Below are 15624 nucleotides of genomic sequence, written 5' to 3'. Positions count from 1 at the left end.
AATTTAATTAAATACTGGTTTTTAAGTAACTTTTTTCTCTTTTACCACACTTAATCCATTTTCAATAGTATCTATCAGTTTCAGAACTTTTTCTGAAGAATCATATGAATATTACTTAAATCTGAAAAAATATTTTAAAGAACTATATTAACAATTAAATTTGACATATAATTAAAAATAAATTATTTGCAGCCTGTATAAGAAATTAATTTCTATTGCATAATTAGATGTTTTATTGAATATTTAAACAGACAATACCACTGAAGAACAAATGATGCAGATAAAACTACCAACTCCAACTTTCAGATACCCTTCATTCATAAAAATATGCACAAAAATCATAATAAAGGTAGTGTCTGTAAAAAAAGTTTCGTTCCCAGAGAGATTAAACAAAACTTTCTTGGCTTCGTTATTCCCTGCATAACGACCACCATAAACGCATACAACTACAGTACTATTATATGACAATTACGTCACACTTTACCACGGGGGGAGATAACTTAGAAGCTCATGCCCAACTAGCTGATACAAGACAAGTTAAACTTGTGTAAAAACGATTAAAAAAACTATAATTTAAAATATGAAAATCCTTACAATTACTAATAAAATGGGCGTTATCAACCAATTTCTATGTCATTTCAAAATCAATTATATTGTCAAGTCTATTATTATATTGTAGTTTTTGCAGTATCTTAACCTTTTTCGACAAAACGTTTTTAACCTCTTAACGTTTTATTAATTATAAAAAATGACTTCAAAAAAGATGTGTCTTCTTCTGTGTCTACGACGGAAAAAAATGTGTCGTCTGAGATACCTTCTGCTGTTCCTATTGTACACTCTAGTCATCAGAAACCCTACTGAAGAGGCCTTGACAGGCGAAATGCATTTGGGGTGAAGTATATATTTATATAAAAATAAAATTATATTTTCCTTGTTAACCTGTTTACCTTTTTTAATTTTTTATACCAGTCTACGGACTCGGGACTTATTAAGCCTCCAAAAGTCAGAAACGAATGGAAAACTAGTAGTTTTCCGTGTACTAAAGATTAGTACAGTACGGTAATATAAAAAAATAATTATCTGACTCCATCGATTCTTTTTAGAATATTTTTATTGATATATATATACTTTTATTATTGTTTAAAAGGAAAACATGCTTCAAACTGGTTCCTAAATTCTTTTTTCCCTTTGGACAGCCAACTTTACAGGGGCCCCTTGCAATTCGGTTTCTCTGTATTATTCGTCGTTTTGCCAGAAAGATGCCATTCGTAGGTTAGGTTACGTTAGAGATAAAAAAATAATTTTAAAAAATTAAACACGACAAAAAATATAATGAAAATAAATTTAATGATATAAAAATATATTTTACTATTTACGCGTAATAATAAGTAAAAATAAAGTATAATTTTATAAACTTGCACTTATAATAAGGTAATATAAAAAAATGAAGTCTGTAGCAAACTAAGCTTTGATTTACTTTCTTGTATGTGTGTTTTATTTGTCTCAACCAATACATATAAATAAAATATCATATATCACTGTGTTTCTTTTATTATGAATTATTTAGATGCAGTTTATTATTTATATAACACAAACTTGCAATCAGACACCACACAATGTAGTACGTTATATATAGTTAATTGACCTTGAAAACAGGTGTTTGTCGATGTTCGCGGATCATTCCTATGAATGCCTGAGGGGAAGTGTGTTTCTAGACATGTGTATTAGTCACCCTAAATACTAAAATATATCATGTTATTTTGTAATCGTTTTTATATTTGTTTGTTATGTTATTACTTATATTATATGCTAGCCTCACTAACCTAATATCCTGACAAAAGAAGCTTTACAGGAAAAACTCCCACAAATAATTAAAATAATTTATAATACACCATTTTATAAGATACATTTCTAAGAAATTTTAGTATAAAACTTTATTTCCTTTCTTACGTATTATTTAAAAACTTATTACCGTTCACATAACAAAAAAACGCTTAACGAATCACGTGATACGCGCCACAGTACAGTATACAGAGCTAAATGGCCTTGAGACAGCTGTTAGTAGACGTTAGCGGGATATTCTCATATAAGTCTCAGGGGAAGACAGGTTTCTAGACAGACATGCATCAGTTACCGTAAATACTCAAATATATCACAATTTTTTCAATCCGATATACAGTACTATTTCTATAGGTAGGGATGGAAAAAGGTCCAAAAACTAAACTTCTATTGGATGTAAAATTACGAAACTTGCTGAGGTCATAAACATCATCCAATAGAATGTAAATAAGCTTTGTTTGAATTATTTCTAGCAACGAAACGTTACATACGATTATTTAAATTATCCCGAGATATCTCGGGTCCGGGCGGCAAGTGTTTAGCTGTTCATTTTCTTTACAGCTATACTGAAATGCCGCGTAATTATAAACGTACGACTGATCGCCAATCCTGGAGTGAAGAATCAATGCGGAAAGCTGTAGAAGCAGTTCGAAGTAATAAAATGGGCTGGTTATTAGCATCTAAAACATTTGGTGTTCCACAAGCAACGCTCCGAAGGCATGCTTTGGGTAGTAACAAAACTTTGGTGTCCAGTTCGATGGGTCTTGTATGTTGGAAATCTACTTTTCCGCCTGATGTAAAAAGGCTAATTGCCTTTCTACATCAGGCGGAAAAGTAGATTTCCAACATCAGGTTCAGCATTTGAAATTACTTGAATCTCATTTGTTTGAATTGACGTGAGCATCGGTTCAAGAATTAGCTTTTGACATGGCTGAAAATGAAAATCTATGGTTTCTCCCATAGATTTAAACCCACAAAAACAAAAAGCTTGGAAGGATTTCTCAAACGAAATAAAGATATTTCTCTACGCAAACCGGAAGCTACTTCAGCAGCTCGTGCTCAGGCTTTTAATCGGCCTCAAGTCCAAAAGTTTTTTGAACTACAGTATATGGAAATCTGCTGAGTCTGTAAACTTTAGGCCACATCGCATCCATAATGCTGATGAGTCAGGCCTATCTACTGTACAAAAACAACAAAAGATATTGACTACTACTGGAAGGAAGCAAGTTGGCGTTAGAACCAGTGCAGAACGTGAAAAAAACACCACTGTTGTTTGTTATGTTAATGCCGTTGGTACGTTTGTCCCGCCGATGCTGATATTACCGAGGAAAAATATGAAAAATGAACTAGTCGACGAAGCTCCTCCTGGCACTTTAGGTGTAGCTCAACAATCAGAGTGTATGACAACAGATATATATCTGAAATGGATGAAGCATTTTCAAAGTTTTGTTAAATCATCTATTGACGATAAGGTAATTTCGATTGTCGATGGAAATGCAAGCCATAAAGGGTTTGAAACTTTAGAATATGCGAAACAAAACGGTATTATTGTTATTTGTCTACCCCCACATTGCACTCATCGCATGCAGCCCCTTGATGTTTCATTTTTCGCGCTATTGAAGACTTACTTTAACCAAGAAATATCCAAGTGGCTTAAAGTACAATACATCCTGGACGTGCTGTCACACAATTTCAGATAGCCTGTTCAACGAATCATATGGCAAGGCAGCAACAGTGCGAAATGGTTGTCATGGATTTAAAAGCACTGGTATTTGGCCTCTAAATCCTGAAATATTTCCCGATTATATGTACGAGCCTGCGGAGACTACAAACATACCGCTGCTGGAAGACACCTCCAATGAGCAACGTCATCAGCAAACAAGTCCTGGTTCAGTTTCCATAGTTGGGCAATCTACACAGTAGCAAGATGATTCATTTTCGCTTCCTGTATCCAACATTCTTCAGGTTGCTGCAACTACACAACCTCAATATCAGCTACAGAGATCCCGTGCCGTCACACCTAACGACAATAATACAGCTGAAATAACAGCACCTACCGAACAACAAGCCAATAATTCATCTCAGGTTCCATCAGCAAACATTGAGCAAGAACTTTTTTAAACTCATTCAATTCAATATCATTCATCTGCTGCTACTAAAGAACATCCATCGTCCTGTACTCTTGCTGTGTCTATTAAGGAGATTTCTCCAGTCCCAAAAGGGCGTTTTATAAGTGGTCAAGGGAAACGTAAGCCAAAGACTCGACAAACCTCTTTAATTTTAACTTCTACTCCTATGAAGGCAATTAAATCAAAAAAAAAAATGAGCCCAAAGCTCCGCCAGAGAAAAGGAGACGAAACGTTACTGAAAAGTTACTTAAGAAGACAGTGAAGAAGAAAATTTTCCTGATAACTCTCATGATGATGAAAGGGACTGTCAATGCATATATTGCTATGATATTTTTTCTTGATCTAAGCCTGGAGAAGACTAGTTACGGTGCTTAAATTGTTTCCGTTGGGCTCACGCTTCTTGCGCTGACGTTTCTAAAAGAACCAAGCGTTTCATTTGTGAACTTTGTCAATAATTTTATAGTTTTTACGTGTATGTCATTTTGTCCCTACGTAATCTGCCATTTTGTCCACAGCATATGGACAAAATGAATTTTGGCTGATCGCAATTAAACTAACAATATTTTTTTTCTATTATTTTTATATTATAAATGTTTATTATATTTCATAGGTAAAGAACTAAAGATGATTGTTGTAGAATATGACAGTGCTGTGATTTATCAATAAAGAGTTATGAACCTAAAATAAAACCATATGTCATTTTGTACGTATTTCCCCTATATCGATATTAAATGTATGCTTAGTTAAGGTTTGTAACAAGGTATTTAGATGACATTTCTAATATATGGTAGTATAGACTTATACTAGTTAATGCAATTCGTAACAACGCTGTTTTGAAATAATAGAAAAAAAGAATAAAATTAATTATTTGGATATAACCATTCATTTTTTTAGATAATAATAATATTAAGATTTAGTAAATATTAAAAAAAATAATGTAACAAAAATTTTAAGTCTAGTTTACCATCACAGACAAAACGTTTGTATTATAAAATTCATAAAACTTGAAAAAGAATTATAAATAAAAAACAGTACAAAAAGAAATTAATAACTTAATTAAAACAACGTTGCTAAATGATTTTCTTAGCAGATAGATTAAAACATGGTACACAATGGCGTAACAGGATACAACAAATAAACAGAAGCTAAAATTTCATAGATTCCTTACGTAAAAGACATTTTTAAGAAAATTAGAGGTTTTATAATTATAGCATAATTTAGTCCCATCAATTAATAATATAATAAAAGGATTCTTGCTGAGTAAAAGAGATATAGTATGTAAAGTAATACATCATATAAGTTTTAAGATTGTTTAGTCTAAATTTTAATAGTGAGTGGTATGTTTTACTTGGTAATTAAATACAGTTAGAATCTGGTGTATAATAGTAATTACGTATTGAACTAATTTAAATTATGTAATTTAATAATTTGTTTAATAAATTTTACTACCTCTTTTTTTGGAAAGTATTAAAATATTCAGTCTTCACTGTAATTAATTTAATGTTGCTTGTCAAAATATATAAATGTTCTTGCTTTAAAAGTAAAAACAGTAATGGAATGAAACTGTGGTATTTCATAAGCTCCGTGTTAAGAGCTGGTTTGAATACCAGTTAGAAGATACTGGAATGTCTTGAGAAAGTATATACTGTTGATATAATGTTAAGTGCAACATTAAGTGAATCTTTAGGCAAAGATTCTCCACAGAAAAAAATTTTTTTTGTCATAATTGCTTTTAAAAAAAGGCTGCCATATTACTACTGCATTTTTTAAAATAACAGTTTTATGTAATAAGCTTTAATAAAGTTGTTTAGTAATTGTCAATGAAGAGGAGTGTTCTTATTAACACAAATAACATGCGATTATTGTAAGTAATCTTAAATAAGAATGAAGAATATCACATTATTTCTATATTATGTGGTTTGTAATTGAGGAGTTCTACGGAAAAGGTATCTAAGTTAAATTTTGATTAATATTACAATTAAATTTCTTATGACTGCTGTTATATATATATATATATATATTGTAAAGTCTTTGTAAATCCGCACTTAAAATGTAAATTTTAATATTGGCGGTAGACTATCACACAGCTTTAGCCAATGATTTCACTTTATTGTATTACCATAGATGCATTTCGGTCCATTTTTTAAAAAAGGTCCCTCTTCAGTACATTTGAGTACACAGTTTTATTTATACATCCCTTTAGCACTTTTATCTTGAGCGTACTAAATCATTTTTATTTATGTCTTGTGTGTGTAATTTTCTATGAAGACAGTTCATGGACTATCATAGAAAATTACACACACAAGACATAAATAAAAATGATTTAGTACGCTCAAGATAAAAGTGCTAAAGGGATGTATAAATAAAACTGTGTACTCAAATGTACTGAAGAGGGACCTTTTTTAAAAAAAGGACCGAAATGCATCTATGGTAATAGAATAAAGTGAAATCATTGGCTAAAGCTGTGTGATAGTCTACCGCCAATATTAAAATTTACATTTTAAGTGCGGATTTACAAAGACTTTACAATATATAATATTACAATACTTGTGCTATCACCCACGATCGTTCTTTATAGCTTATCATATAGACAATTTTCTACAAGGAATTTTTTTATTCACTAATATATCTTATCACCATTAATACAAGTCGAAAATGCATTCAGGCCTTTTTTCCCCTTTGGTCCTCTTTCAGTTAGACATTATTTGGTGATTTAACCTTAAATGTATATTTCTTACACTAAAGACAATTTGGTTTTTTAATTAATTAATTAAAACACCGGCAATACCATATAAAATTTCTTTACCAAACCTAAAAGTACGTAAAACTTTGATGATTGGTTATGCAATTTACGGTTGTATACAGGCACAAGTTTTTACATCATCAAATTTACTTAATTAGCAAAACCACTTTCATTGGATAACACGGACAGGGGCAAGATGGTTAATGCCCCAACATATGGGGGAAGATAATTTTTCACGTGATTCACAATTGAACGTGCCTGCCTTGTTTCACCAACAAGGCAGCCACTTTAAGTGTACCTGTTATTCACCAGATGAAACTAGAACTCTTGTTAATTGTATTATTTCCGGAGAAAATACCGATTGTCTTAGGTTTTTGCCGCTAAATAATTTGCATGCATTAATTTCAGACGCTAATTTCCTGCCTACAAATTTTTAAACCGTTATAAATACAGAAAAAAATGCTGCAAGTAAACACGCAGGAAGCCTTTGATGCGTTTACTATAGTCGGATAGGCTACCAATTTTTAAGTGTACTGTACGTAGCTACATACTCAACACGGACCGTTGTGTTGACGTCAAATAAAGTCTTCATATGATTGGCATAAATTGTTAAATTATTGCACAATCATCGATAGCCAGTTTAGTGTCTAAACCGGTTTCATTTTGCTTCGGGTAACTCGTTAGCGTGTGACGCGAACATATACTCAAGACTATTTTCTATTAATTACAACTAATCAGTTAAGTGTAATTATATTGTTATATTTTAAGAATTTATTTAAATATCAAATAAAAAATTTTTTACGTGAAATTATGTCCGAATTTTCGTTCTTTCAGGTTTCTCGTTTGAATATGGCTAAAGGATTTGATATTTTAGTTTACTGGAGAGATATTTTTACTTTGTTAGAGCAGATAGAAAGATACAGAACAATAATGGTATCTCAGTTGTCTCTTATCATCGAAAAGATCAGTAGGATAGAAAATATATTAAACAGTCTCATAGATGAATTCTATAATGTAAGAAATCTTACAGAAGAAGAACGAGTGAAGACTAGAATGTTGGAGAAGAGAATAAACACTTCAGAAAAAAGTCTTTCAGATATTGTTAATAATCCGATTCCGTTTCCGTACAGTGGTACAACTAATTTTGACAATTACCTTGTACAGTTCGAAAATATATCGGTCTTACGTCGATGGAATTACGATCAGAAAGGGGTTTATCTTGCAGCTACTTTGTCTGGTAAAGCCAGAAATCTACTTCTAAAATTACCGAAAGAGAAAATTGCAGATTACAAGTCTCTTGTAGAGATTTTGAAAGTTTCCTTTCCAGTATAAGTGTGATGCTATTAGAACTCCGAAGAAGAAATTATTATTCGTTTAAAAATGGCTAATTTTGTGGTGGACGATATTATTATTATAATTATCAATGTTAAAAATAAGTTATAAATGTTGTATAAACTATTATATTTATGTATGTTACTAATTAACTGTAAACAGATTTACAACGAATAAATAGATAGGAACTTTTAATTCGATTAATTGCGTACTGACTTGTTATATGGTTTTCTGACCGGCAATCTACAAATTGTCGTTCTTATTTATAATGGCCTTGAAGGGTCATTGAATCTCTCCATTATTCATAATAAAATGATGACATTTTAAACTTTATATTGTGCAATATTTCAGAAAAAGTCATCTTTATACGTGTATAGTTACCGGCCAAACCCGATTTCAGGCCAAACGGGTTTATCCTACGCGTGTCAGGATATACTAGTTTAGCCTAGGACAATCTAGTTTGGCCTAAATACTTTAGGCTTAACTAGTTTGACCTAGGCCGAACTGATTTCGATGATTATTGTTTTTATATTTGGACGAGGTTTTCAAGTTTTATGAATTTTTTCAGATAGGGTTTTTGTATAGGCTAATATTTACTTATAATGAAGGCCTGATAAAGATCTTCGAAGAAAAAAAGCGCGATGTTAAACACCGTTTTGTTTGTTCTAAAAAGCATAAATATGTTATGTAATTTGGTCAAAATAAAATTTTTGTTTATTACAGTACGATCTTTGTACTCAAAAGTTTCTATAAGAAAGTGATGTTAATCAAGATGTTCAAATCTCACTAAGGACTGCAGCTACCAAACATTCAGTTGGGACAGGACAAGATGCACCTGTACCAAAAACTGTGCTACAAATAGGTGCCAATGTAAAAAAAATTATTTTGTGTAATTCGAATTGCCACAACAGTAAACCCTATAAAAATAAATAAAAGATAAAATATTTTATATGTTACACTAAGAAGCACAATTAAGTTAATTTTTAATTTTAGTTAGACTCTAAAAATTATTTTTATTATTTTGTTTAATTTTTGAAAATATTTTCGAAAGTTAATTACCTTTAAAAGTGCATGGCTTAATAATAATAAAAAAAAATACAAAATGATAAGTACTGATTAGCTTATTTTTATTTTATATTTTTGTACTGTACTGTACTGTACAAGTGTTGTGTCACTTCTAATCAATACCGTTTTTTATAATTAAGTAGACTATGTTTGAATAAATATTGTTCACTAAATTGATTGCCTTTTAATTTTATTTTAATCATTAATATACTTGAATAATAACTCTAAATCAGTTCGGACTAGGTCAAACTAGTTAAGCCTAAAGTATTTAGGCCAAACTAGTATATCCTGACACGCGTAGGATAAACCCGTTTGGCCTGAAATCAGGTTTGGCCTGTAACATATATAATATAGGCCTACATCACTAGCGTAGCGAGGGGGGCAAAGGGGTCTATCATGCTCTGGGCGCCACTCGCTGAGGGCGCCAAATGGTCTCCAAGACAAACAAGATTTACTGTATAGATATTTTAAGGTAGGTACTACATTCTATTATTGTTTGTATTATATTCTTATTACGAGTAAATTCTATATATTATACTGTATTACTTTATGTGTTTTTGGAGGGAACGCCAATAGTGTCGTGCCCCGAGCGCCAATTATGTTCGCTACGCCACTGGCCTACATATAGAAAATACAATGAAACTCGATTAAATGCACTAATTCTGGCAAGGGGTGTCCGTTAGAGCCGTATAACACAGTAGGTTTTTCTAAATGCGTGTTAAAAATTGACAAATTAGTTAGTTTATCTGTTTTTATTTACGTAGATATACATACAGTCGAACCCCCATAACACTGTTGATAATTCTGTTTTATATGAATTCCATGTTGTACGAGTCACATAGATTTTACAAATACGTGTGCCGGGCTGTGAACGGCTCACATATTTGTAAAATCTAAGTGACTCGTACAACATGGAATTCATATAAAACGGAATTATCAACAGTGTTATATGTCGACTGTACAGTACATACATAAGTTTGTGTAAGGTTTAACCCTTAAGCCCATATCCCGAGATAACTCGGGCAAGTTACATAGCATTACGAAAAATGCGGGCGTTTGGGCCCCCCAAATGTTTTTTTGAATTTTTGGAATGTTTTTTAGGTCCCCAAATTTTTTCAAAATTTTTTGCCCGCGCGAAAAAATTTTATCGCGATTTTAATGAGCCTTTGATAAGGCTCGATTAAGGCTTAATTGCCTTTTAATGTTTTTTAATGGGAGTTTTTTATCAAAATTAATTAATCGTTCTAAAGTTGTAGTGCACCGATTTTCCTTCGGTAAAGTTATTTAAAGCTGTTTTCTGATGTCAAAAACGACCTCCGATAGTTTTTTAATTTTTTTAATTAATAGATTTTATTATATATATGTTTAATTAATTAGGGGGGTCGGAAATCGCAATAAAAATTATAATTTTTTAAAAATATTTAAAAATATACATTTAATTTCAAGTCACCCTACTTTAAATTAATTAATTTCACAGAAAAGTTTTATATGTATATTATTGCTTATATACTCATTTATGAGTCTCAGAATCACAATGAGTGCAGTAAAACCTGTCTATGGCGACCACCCACGGTTCCTACAAAAAGTGGTCTTTTAGACAGGTGGTGCCGTAATACCGTATTTCCGTACGTATTTTGCACACTTTTTAGCCATTTCTACTAAGCAAAACTCGAGGTGAGCAAAAAAGCGAATTTTTTCAACGATAGGGCTATATTGGTATTGTATTTATTATTTTTTTGAATATTTTGCATGGGAAAATTACTTGGATATTATTTTTCTAAAAATATCGTGGAAATAAGGTAGGTTAATACAGAAACTATTTATCGCACATGTATATGAGCTTCAAAATAAATAAATAAAAATAAATTTTATCAAACGATGAGATCAGCCGATTAATTGTATCGTGTACAATATTTTATACCCCCAAGGAAAATACTGTAGATCTACGGTAAAATAAATTTCGTTTTCCCACAGTTAAACTTCGCCGCTAATTGCTGTTGTGATAACTTTAACGCCATCTTCTAACGACAGCACTTTGCATTTCTTTCATTTTTCGGACAATTTCGAAAAACTGAAATGAATTTCCTTTGTTGCTAGACTAATTCATTAACACCTGCACCTAATTTCGAGGGTGGGAGAAGTGCCCGAGATGGGTACGAACGAGAGTTTAGATTAATTCATTATATTAGGAGGGGGGAAGCGTTGTTGAACAATACATTTGCGGAAGTGGTCGCTTGTTACAGTTGTTGTATGTTGTTTCGGACCAAAAATCGATGCCCGCGGTCGCTTTACACAGGTGGTCGTTTAATACGGGTAACTTATACGAAGACGCTATTTATAAACTATTCGGTGCCAAAAATTTTTGCCCGTTTTGACAGGTGCCCGTCGAATGCAGGTGGTCGCCTAAGCAGTTTTCACTGTATACGATCTGAATCGAAATAAACAAATATTTTTGTTTTGGTAAATACATTTTAATTAATTGTATTCAACTAAACAAATAACGTTCTTATTGTCTGTGTTTACCGATTAACGATTATTAATTAAGGCTTATTAATTAATTTGTTTTACGCTTACATTCTGATATTTTATTCAAATTTGTCACAATATGATGACGCAATCTCTCCACGACCCAATTGGATAAAAGTTTCAAACGTCACATTTCCTCCATCCAATTAGGATAGAGGAAATATGACATGTGACAGAGATCTACATTCCGGGGGATTCATTCCGTTCATCAATCAGGTGTCAGCTTTCGGTTTTCACTGAACATTTGTTTCCTGTTTATTGTAATCATTAATTAATTTAGCAACAAATCCCAACTGTTATCGAATAAACCGATTTAAAAAAAAGGTAATATTTAGAAGATAACATACCGATTTATTAAAATAAAAATTTCAAGATTTCGGATTACGAAAATGGCGATAAATTTTCACACAATCGTCTATTGGCACGATTTATGTGTTTTAATTGAAGAAATTCGATCTAATATTCGTCGAATTGAACAACAATATTTTATTAGCATCGAAAGAGTAAGAATAATCGAAAATTCGTTAAACGTCTTGGAAGAGATTAAAACTGCAACAAGTGTCAACAACGATTTGATTTCAAGAGTGAAAAGTTTAGAAGCGAGAGTGAACGAATTAGAACATTGTTCGTGCGACGAATATAAAGACTTGTTACCGTTGCCTTACGACGGTCGAGAGAATTGGCAGAGTTACCTAATTCAGTTCGAGACCATCGCTAACGTTCGCCAGTGGAACGAACGACAGAAAGGAGTCTTTTTAGCAGCCAGACTAACAGGAAGAGCCAGAGACTTATTATCGATCGTTCCGGAAGACAAAAGGATTCATTACGGAACTCTAATTGAAGTTTTGCAGTCGTATTTTGTAGAGAAGAGAGTGGAAAATCCATATGACGCAATTGACAGTCGTTGACCTCGTTTTCTTGTTCGACCTTCAACTTTGTAAGAAGTGGGTCGCCAATACAAAAATTTATTAGCTAAAAACGTTTAAATATAAAAGGCGATTATTTAACAAACATGTATTTAATTTTTTTAATTTTTTAAATTCTATGAAATTTATATGTTGTAAAAATTGAATCATAAAATTATTTTAAATAGTTTGTGTTGTTTAAAAATGCTGATAAATTCTTGAATAATTAAATAACATATTAACTTCTAAGTGCATATTATGTAGAAGTACAGTACAGTCTACCTCTATATTCATGCGGAATTGATGACCTTGTAAAGATCATTAGCTTCCGTTAGTCATTCCAATGGAGGTATTATTTTCTAATCAAAACTATTATTATTTACCTATATATCTATGTTAAATGTATACATAAATTTTGTAACTTTTATATAAAAGCTATTGTATTATATAATAGAACTTTCTAATTAATAAATGACTGTTATATTAATTAACAATGTATAATTGCTTACTTTTATCTCCTAATTCTACAATTCTCAATATACAGTTTAAAATATTGTCTTTTAAAATTATTTTAGCTATGTTTTAAATTATTGATTGTAATTAATGTTAGTTTCTCTGAGAATTTGTTCTACAACAGGTATCTATATATTTTTATGTATGACTGATGGGAGTCTTGTGTACCGAAATACATATCAGTAATAAACTAGCATTCTGACGATAGAAGTGTTATTTTGATGTTATCAGTAGCAGTGTGATAAGTCTCTTATCTCTACTATAGTATTTGAGATATTAGTTTAAACAATTTTCGAGGCAAGAAGCTTTTTTTTTTTTTTTTTTTAAGATGGGCCCACCAGTGGACAAGCGGTCTTCCAACCCTGAACACTGGGAGTTCGGTCGTGGGATCGCGCCTCGCTCGGACGGACTGGACACGTGGAGTTTTCCGGGTTTTCTCCACGTCTATAATGCCTAAATAGGGGCCAGTTTCCTTAAAAGACCTCCCGGAAGGCATCCCCCTAGGCAGATCGCCTAAGTGTTGCGTTGCTATAACTTAACAAATAAACAAACTTTTTTAAGACTTACTTTCAGCTCATTTAGATAAATTCTTATAGCAAAAAGTTTATACTTGAACGAAATTGGTTAATATAATGTAACGATTGATCACAAATTTATATTGTCCGCGATCTATTACATCATAAAATTCGGAAATCCAACACACACACTATATATGTAGGCCTATATATATATATATATATATATAGAACATTAATTAATTTAGGCTTATATGTAGAATTCTTAAAAGTACTTTCAAAATATTTTAAATCTCAGTTTCAGCTAATTAAAATTCCTATACAACAACTTTATGCATCATTTGCAATTTGGTATAGGTCCACATGAATTTATATTGTTTTTTTTATTAAAAAAATGAACAGTATTGTGTTTTAATCTCGAATATTTTGCATAAATGTCAAAATATCCTTTTTCCAATAAAAATCCGGTACTTGTGAATCTTTATCCCAGATGGTGGCGCCGCCCTGGCGACTAACATCTCAACTAGTACCTGTATCCCCTCGAAACAAATTAACTCGGCCGGCTAACCTACCAACACACGTGTTATCAACTTAGTTTTGTTATTTCAACGTTGTTAATTACGTAGACTGTCATGGCGGCTCATCTCTGATTCCAGCAGTGGGGACGCACGTTCTAACCTAACCTATTCTAATAATTTGATTGGTAATAATTATGGTAATTTATTAGAATAGGTTAGGTTAGGTTAGAACGTGCGACTGATTCTTTTGTTTGCTGGAATCAGAGATGAACCGCCATGACAGTCTACGTATCTGGACTTTAACCGACATTTTTCCTTTCTCACAAAGGTTTGGAAAACACGTGTCTGTTGGTAGGTCAACTGGCCGAGTTAATTTGTTTCGAGGGGATACAGGTACTAGTTGAGATATGGGTCGCCAGGGCGGCGCCACCATCTGGGATAAAGATTCACAAGTACCAAAAATCCTAACAACAAGTATTAAATTTCAAGAGTTGACACGATACTGGTAATTCATAAACATACAGCTATGAACTCGTCAAAACTTTTGATTAGAAGTTAATTCCAAGTGCTCTCGGACAAAATGACATTTGCTGATTTAAGAATCTCCATTATTGCTATTAAAATAAATTTACTTTTTTAAAATGGAGTTCATGATTTGCTTTACCGAATTTGTTTAAATTTGACCAGAAAGAACCAAAATACTGCGATCAATATAGCTGATAAATCTTTATTATTTCAATTTAATTAAATACTCCTGCTCCAAGATCCCCACCATGATGTAGTGAGTAGACTTGCATGCCCTGTAGACCTTGTGAACTATCAGCGATAGTTTTGCCACCGATAGGGATACCCACGCTGAACATGTCAAAGGATAGGGGCAAGATTAAGGCGAGATCACTGGTCCTCTAGGTTGGAGGTTGTGCGTAGGGTGTTAGTCCCACGCACAATCTGGAGTAATTTTATTTTCTTAAAAGAAAACAAAAGGAAAGAAAGGCAGGGTCGAATTGTGGGGCTTTTGATTTCGAGTTATCCCCACCAACTAGGAACAACTGGACCAGAGTAAACTAATGAGTAAAAGAAGGAGGAAGTATGAATGTCGATTGGGTGTGTAGAATGTAAGAGAAACGAGAGATAAAGTGAATGAATTAATAAGAGAAATGACTGAAAGTAAGTTAGATGTTCTTTGCATGAGTGAGACGAGAGTGAAAGGCAAAAATGAATATATGTGAAGGAGTATAAGCAAGTGAATGAAAGAATGATGTAAGTGCGCTTCAAAGTTAAGATGCAAAGAGATTGTTGTCATTGTGTATGCCCCAGTGGATACCACTAGGGATGCTGAAAAGGATGAGTTTCGGGAACGTTAAGAGATATCTTGAATGAGTGTGACTCTCAGAAGCTTGTGAGCTTGTGATTGTAACTGGAGATATAAATGGATGAGTGAGTGTGAAGAGACAGACATCTGAGAGTGTTGGGTCTATATATACTCTATATGATGATCCCCGGGTGAACAATAATGGAGAGCGATTGGTTGAGCTCTGT

The 15624-nt window shown here is 32.4% G+C and overlaps 1 pseudogene; it reads left to right on the top strand.

Moving 5' to 3' along the window:
* The first annotated feature begins 2673 nt into the window (after positions 1 to 2673).
* Positions 2674 to 3762, top strand: LOC111623742 (annotated as a pseudogene).
* The last annotated feature ends 11862 nt before the right edge of the window (positions 3763 to 15624 follow it).

The sequence above is a fragment of the Centruroides sculpturatus genome, unplaced genomic scaffold (genome assembly GCF_000671375.1).
Source record: "Centruroides sculpturatus isolate CEXI.00-Female unplaced genomic scaffold, Cexi_2.0 scaffold372, whole genome shotgun sequence".
Lineage (NCBI taxonomy): Eukaryota > Metazoa > Arthropoda > Arachnida > Scorpiones > Buthidae > Centruroides > Centruroides sculpturatus.
This window is presented reverse-complemented; position numbering and strand designations above follow the sequence as displayed.